Source organism: Arachis ipaensis, chromosome B06 (genome assembly GCF_000816755.2).
Source record: "Arachis ipaensis cultivar K30076 chromosome B06, Araip1.1, whole genome shotgun sequence".
Taxonomy (NCBI): Eukaryota; Viridiplantae; Streptophyta; class Magnoliopsida; order Fabales; family Fabaceae; genus Arachis; species Arachis ipaensis.
The window spans coordinates 23,645,436-23,651,991 of NC_029790.2; the positions used below are offsets into that span (position 1 = coordinate 23,645,436).

Genomic DNA, 6,556 nt, shown 5'->3' on the forward strand with positions numbered 1-6,556 from the left:
GCTCTGATGGGCTTTGTTGGTCCAAACATCTTTCGACCAGAGAATCGAGCTGAGCATCTAGGGATTCAATCAGAATCGGATTAGGCTGAGGCTCTGGTGAAGGAGTAAGATGAGACTGTGGTGGAGGATCAGGCTGAGCGCTAGTATAACTTGAGTAAGAATGGAACCGATCATGAAAATACTATGGTGAAAAGTATGATAGTCATGAATAGGGTAGATCTAAGTTCTTTTCTTTTTATGTTATTTATGAGTAGGGAATTAAAGTTTAAGATAAAGGAAGGAATGTTTGAAAGTTAAGTAGAAATCTTAGAGAAAGTGCTGAGAAATATAGGAGAAAAAGGAAAGGAGATTTTATGTGCAACTAGAAGGTGAAAAAGTATCGGTCAGGAAGGAAGGATAATAAGGTAAAATGTTGTTGAGAGTACAATAGTCTTTTCATAAAAGAATAAGTTTAGAATGATAGCTTGAGGTCACAAGGGTATTCTGGTTATTTTACATATATATAAAGGTATTAAAGGGTAAGAAGGTAATTAGGCATAAAATCAGGAGTTAAAGTGCAAATGTAAGAAGGTTTAAGGTTTAAGATTTAAAGTCTAAGGTTTAAAGATTGAGGTTTGAGGTTTGAGGAATAAAAAAGGAGAAAAAGATTGAGGAAAGCTACGTAATTAAATTTAAGAATGTTTTGTTCAGCACAAGCCCAGTGAGGATAACGATACGTAACTCTCACTTGAAACCTCAGTGGGGGACGGCGATACGTAACACCTACTTGAGACCCCAAGGATAAGGTTTAGTAGGGACGGCAATACGTAACGCCCACTTGAGACCGGAAGGAAGGTCTCTCCCATAAGGACGATGATCTGTAACGCTCATAGAGGGATAATTTTTAAGGTAAGGACGGCAATACGTAATACCTATCTCGAAAACATTGTCGGAATTTTGGACAACCTTCTAACACGTGACCTTACGGCCTGTATATGAGTAGACATGCATCATGCTTTTTTGTCGCATAAATTCTTTGATGTTATTGCTATGTGTATGTCGTAATTGTTTATGTTTGCTTGAAATTGTATGATATCTTATAAGGTGTTTAATATGGTGAACTGAATGTGTTTGGTTGAAACTGAGAAGGAACAAATGTTAATCTTAAGGAAGGTAAAGAAAATATGGCTGTATGAAACCCTTGCTGAGAACCTCACCTCCTTTTCCTACAAATGGAGATGGGCATCGTGTTCTATGAGATGTATGAGTTGTTCATTTACGAGGATCTTATTTTTGGGAGTTATTTTATCTGCGAACATACCTCATGTTAAATTTTATATACCATGTAACAGACCATTCCTGCACACATATTTCCTGCTCATCCAGTACATGAAGCTTCACCTGAGCTTTTCCTAGATGATGTGCCTGTTCTTGAGCCCCCACCCGAGGCAAACGCACCTCTGGAGCTGCGGCCTCTACTTTCTTTGTGGATTAGTTAGTTGCTCAATATGGATACCTGAGAGAGGCTCTTGCGCCGGTTTACACTAATGGACCTGTCCCTGTGGATGGGACATTAGTAGTTCTGCTACTGAGAAGGACCTAGGAGAGGGTGCCGAGGAGGATCCAGAGGAGGACTGATGAGCGGATAATTTATACCCTTTTTGGCATTGTTTTTAGGTAGTTTTTAGTATATTTTAGTTACTTTTTATTATATTTTTATTAGTTTTTATTCAAAAATTACATTTATGGGCTTTACTATGAGTTTGTGTATTTTTCTATAATTTCAGGTAATTTCTGGCTGAAATTGAGGGACTTGAGCAAAAATCTGATTCAGAGGCTAAAAAAGGACTGCAGATGCTGTTGGATTCTGACCCTCCTGCACTCGAAATGGATTTTCTGGAGCTACAAAAGCCCAATTGGCGTGCTCTCAATTGCGTTGGAAAGTAGACATCCTGGGCTTTCCAGCAATATATAATAGTTTATACTTTGCCCGAGATTTGATGGCCAAAATTGGCGTTCAAAGTCAGCCTAAAAATTCTGGCGTAAAACGCCCAAACTGGCACCAAAGCTGGCGTTTAACTCCAGGAACAGCCTAAGCACGAAAAAGCTTCAATGTTCAGCCAAGCACACACCAAGTGGGTCCCGAAAGTGGATTTCTGCACTATCTGCACTTAGTTACTCATTTTCTGTAACCCTAGGTCACTAGTTTAATATAAAAACTACTTTTAGAGATTCATTTAGAACTTATGACATTTTTACATTTCATATTGTACCTTTGACGGCATGAGTCTCTAAACCCCAAAGCTGGGGGTGAGGAGCTCTGCTGTGTTTCAATGGATTAATGCAATTACTACTGTTTTCTATTCAATTACGCTTGATTCTATTCTAAGATACTCACTCGTACTTTAATATGGAGAATATGATGATCCGTGACACTCATCATTATCCTCAACCCTATGAACGCGTGCCTGACAACCACTCCGTTCTATCTGAGCTCAACGTAGTCTTTGGGCGACAGCTTGAGTGCGTATCTCTTGGGTTTCTAATCCACGGATCGAGTCCGAAGGTTAGAACCTTCGTGGTATAGGCTAGAATCATTGGCAGTATTCTTGGGATCCGGAAAGTCTAAACCTTGTCTGTGGTATTCCGAGTAGGATCTGGAAGGGGATGACTGTGACGAGCTTCAAACTCGCGAATGTTGGGCGCAGTGACAGTGTGCAAAAGGATAATGGTCCTATTCCGACGCTAGTGAGAACCGACAGATGATTAGCTGTGTGGTGACAGCGCTTGGTATTTTTCATCCGAGAGGATCATACAGCCTGCTATGGAAGGAGGCCATGCATGTTTGGAGAAGAAGACAGTAGAAAAGTAGAGATTCAGATGATAGAGCATCTCCAGAACCTCAGCCTGTTTCTCATTACTGAATCACAAGTACTATTTATTTTATGTTATTTATTTTTCATAAATATAATCACTGTTATCATTAATCTCCTAACTAAGATATACAAAATAACCATAGCTTGTTTTAAGCCGACAATCTCCGTGGGATCGACCCTTACTCACGTAAGGTATTACTTGGACGATCTAGTGCACTTGCTGGTTAGTTGTGCGGGGTTGTGAAAAGTGTAATCACAATTTCGTGCACCAAGGACCTTGGTTGGGCTGAGGAAGATGTACAGCCAGTGGGCGGGCCACTTGCATACTTGCCCAATGGTGATGTGAGATCTTGGAGATAGACTACGATTGTACCACATCCTTTGATGGCAACCGGTTAGCCACGACTTGAGAAGATTTGAAGAGTTACACTCGTTTTTGTTAAAAGTATAGGAGGGACTAGAGATGTTTAGACAGCTAGGTTAGCTTGGAATCCAGTTTAGATCATTTTTGGATGGGCCAGGCCCTGAGATGCTGTATGTACATATATGTTTATATTATGTATCTTTTATGAAGCAGTGTAGTATATCTAAAACTGGTTAATAAGTTTCAGAATTGTATGTATTTAATATCTGTACTTACTTTTTCTTGTAGTATATTGTTAACTATCTTGACCAGACTACCTCATCTTTTCAATAAATTTTTAAAAAAGAAATAAAAACATTACCCGAAAAGCGTGCACGGACTCTAACAATGATTACAAGCTTATATATTATATTAAAGCTATAAGGTAAATAAGTTAGTAACACCTTACTTCTAGTATGATCATGACGTACTGGAGTTGAGTTATAACAATTTGGTATCAGAGCAGTTTGTCCCAATAGAGCTTGGGGATTAGATTGAATCATGCTCCATTGCATGCTCTTCTTGTATCTTTCATGTTGATAGGATATCTTAATGATATGTGTTGCATGATTGCCTGTGTGCATTCATTTAGGAGATATTTACACTTAACTGAAAATGTTAAGAATGATCACCTTAATGTTGATTCATTGGTGCAAATAGGACCTAGATGGCTGCACAAGGACGGGGTATTCGGGGGAGACCTCTTAGTGATTCTACAGGGACTCCAAGTGATGTCTCGACACAGGATGCATATGCTTTTATGGCTACGATGAATTCCATTATTGAGGTTGTGCATGAAACAACAGCTGCTGCTACTAGGGCATTTGACCGTTTGGGAGAGCAAAATGAACAACAGTGGCAACATTGAAGCTGACCTGGTTAATCATGATAGATCCATGTTTCTGGCTGCTTTTTCTGAAAGTGAATCCACCCAAGTTTAAAGGGACAGTTATTGCAACTGAGGTTGATAATTGGTTCTACGGTATAGAAAGGTCATTGCAGGCCCAACATGTACCAAGAGGCCGATGTGAAATTTGCATCTTACATGTTGGAAGGCAATGTCCAATGTTGGTGGTAAGGAGATAGAATTGATGTAGTTGAGGTCAAGAAGTATGTCGGTGGTGGAATATATGCGCAAATTTAAAGACTTGTGCCATTTTTTCAAAATCTTCCAAGGAGCTTTGGCAGAGTTTGAAGAATGGAAATATTTGAAGTTTGAAGGAGGACTGCGTGAAGATTTGATGAATGTTATGGTTCTGATGAAGATACCAAACTTTACTGAATTGGTTACTAAAAGTCAATTGATAGAGGATTGTGCATGAAAGGTAGCATCAGCAAGGATGAACCGCCAAGAGTTACATTCAAAGAGTTTTAATAGATACATGACCCCTCAGAAAAGGAATTTTAAGTCAATTGGACCGCCGCAGCTTTGGAACTAACAANNNNAGGATACTAGCAAATGACCAAAACTGGCACAGTCAAATTTTTTCTGTAGCATTGCAGTGGACCTAGACATATGGCTGGAAATTGTGCAAGAAGAGTTACTCAGGAAACATCCAGTCCCTAGCAACAAGGATGGATTTTTGCTATGATGGCTGATGATGCCACACATTCGGACACCCTGATCTAAAGTGAGTGTTGTGTCAAGACATAACTTCTAACTGTATTGTATGATTTGAGTGCTACAGATTCTTTTATCTTAATAACTATTGCACGTAATTTGGGATTAGACTTTTCTGGGTTAGAGTATGATTTAATTATTTATTCACGTACATCTCAAAATGCTTTAATTAATTTGGTATGTCGACAAGTGTCTTTTGATATTAAAGATAAAATTTTTATATATGATTTTATTTGTCTGCTTTTACATGAGTTAGATATTATTCTAGGACTAGATTGGTTGTATATACATCATGTTTTTTTTTAAAAGACTGCTATTATATCATACTCCCAATTAAAGTAATTCTTCTTTCAACTAATTTGATTAGTGATTTAATCAATCAACTACTAAAATCCATTTACTCATTGGCCTAGGTTTCCAATGGTTAAAAGACAAAGGACAAGGATATTTGATGGTAAACATGACCTATAAACATCTTTTCCTAACATCAAATATTTATTGTCTGTCATTACTTACCAAACAAATATTATCAAACTAAACATATATCCTTAGGGTAGTGGAACAAAATAATACGGCATGCATAATAGTGGAGTACTATCAAGTTGATGCTTTTTGTAGTAGGGGTGTTATAGGTCGGGTAAAATTGAGTTTGTTTCAATTTAGACTCACCCTAAATATATACCTAACATATTTTTTAGACTCTAATCTGATTCTAGATCCGATGAAATCTATACATATTTGGACTATAATTATACCAAATAAAAAATAGGATAAAAACCAAGACTACAATAATAAAAAAATAAACAATAACCACATTAACTAAATTAAGAACAAATAAAAAAACAAGTAATAATCAGAACAAATAATTTGTGGAGGAATACAATTATCTCCTCTTCCCATTCTTCTTTATCTAAAGTCTAAACAAATAAAATAAAAAAAAATCAAATACTGTTCAACAATAATGAGTAACAAATTAAAAGTTCAGCCCGTTAAATAGCACAATAAACAGAACAATAATAAGAAACCTTATAATAATAATAATAATAATAATAGTAATCAGAAAAATCAATAATAACCACATCAACTAAATTAAGAACAAATTAAAAAATTAATAATCAGAACAAATATTCAGTTTATTGATAATCAGAACACCAAAATATCATTACTAATTAATTTTTTCAAAAAAAAAAAGATAATACCATCACTGTTAATTAGAAAGCAAAACAATAATCAAAATAATGAAATACTAGTTAGAACAATAATCAAAATTTTTAATCAAAAGTTCTAATAATCAACATTAATTATTTTTTAAAATTAAAAGAAAAAATCCAAGGAAGAGAAGAAGAAGACGACCGGGGGCAACAGAGCAAAGGTGATGGCCGACTAAGATTGGTTGGGGCTTCTAGTGGTGACGAGGCTAACCTTCGCGAGTCGCAAAGACAGATGGTGGCAGAGAAGAAGATGTCTGAGGGCAGCAGTGCCAGGAAAATAGAGCAGAGAAGCGCCGTCGTACTTCGCTGAGGAGACAGAGAGACAGTGGTGGCGGGCTGGTGAGTCATGAGTGGTGACAGTAATGACGGTGCCGGGTGGTGAGAGACAGAGAGTGGGCTGAGAGGGAAAGGGTTCAGACCTTCAGTGCTGCATGTGAAGGACTGAGAGAAAAGGGGGTTGTGCGTT

General features: G+C 37.3%; 1 pseudogene; it reads left to right on the forward strand.

Annotated features, from left to right (window-relative positions):
• Window positions 3,926-6,556, forward strand: part of LOC110263720 — a 26,741-nt pseudogene continuing 24,110 nt past the window's right edge.